Source organism: Arachis ipaensis, chromosome B10 (genome assembly GCF_000816755.2).
Source record: "Arachis ipaensis cultivar K30076 chromosome B10, Araip1.1, whole genome shotgun sequence".
In the NCBI taxonomy this organism is placed as follows: Eukaryota; Viridiplantae; Streptophyta; class Magnoliopsida; order Fabales; family Fabaceae; genus Arachis; species Arachis ipaensis.
This window is the reverse complement of record NC_029794.2, coordinates 124,966,688-124,967,164: the sequence shown is the minus strand read 5'-3', so window position 1 is coordinate 124,967,164 and position 477 is coordinate 124,966,688.

The window sequence follows — 477 nt, the reverse complement described above, 5'->3', positions numbered from 1 at the left end:
ATATCTCAATATCATGTTTAATTTATAATAAATACAAAAATGAGGGGAAGGGAAAGATTGATTTAAAATTTGAAAAGTTAAATAACAATATGTTTGAAAAAAAAAATTTAGTTTTAGTCACTAACAACTAAACACAATACTCAGTTTCAATTTCACAATCTGAATCTGAAAAACAAACACAACCTAATTTGAATTGAGACCAAGTATTGGAATAGTAAATCTTTTTTTTTAATTATTATTTATGACATATAATTTCATAACTGTTAATGTGTTATTTTATAAAGGTTTAATTATTTCTGTTAGTCCTTATATTTTCATTGAATTTTCAGTTAGGTCCTATACTTTGTAATTAAGACCATGTCATGACAAAATACTAGAATTAATGGAATATTTTGTTAAACGAAATGAATATGCCTAACATCTGACAGAATATTCTATATAATTTAATAAAAAATTATGTTAATTTCAATGTTCTTA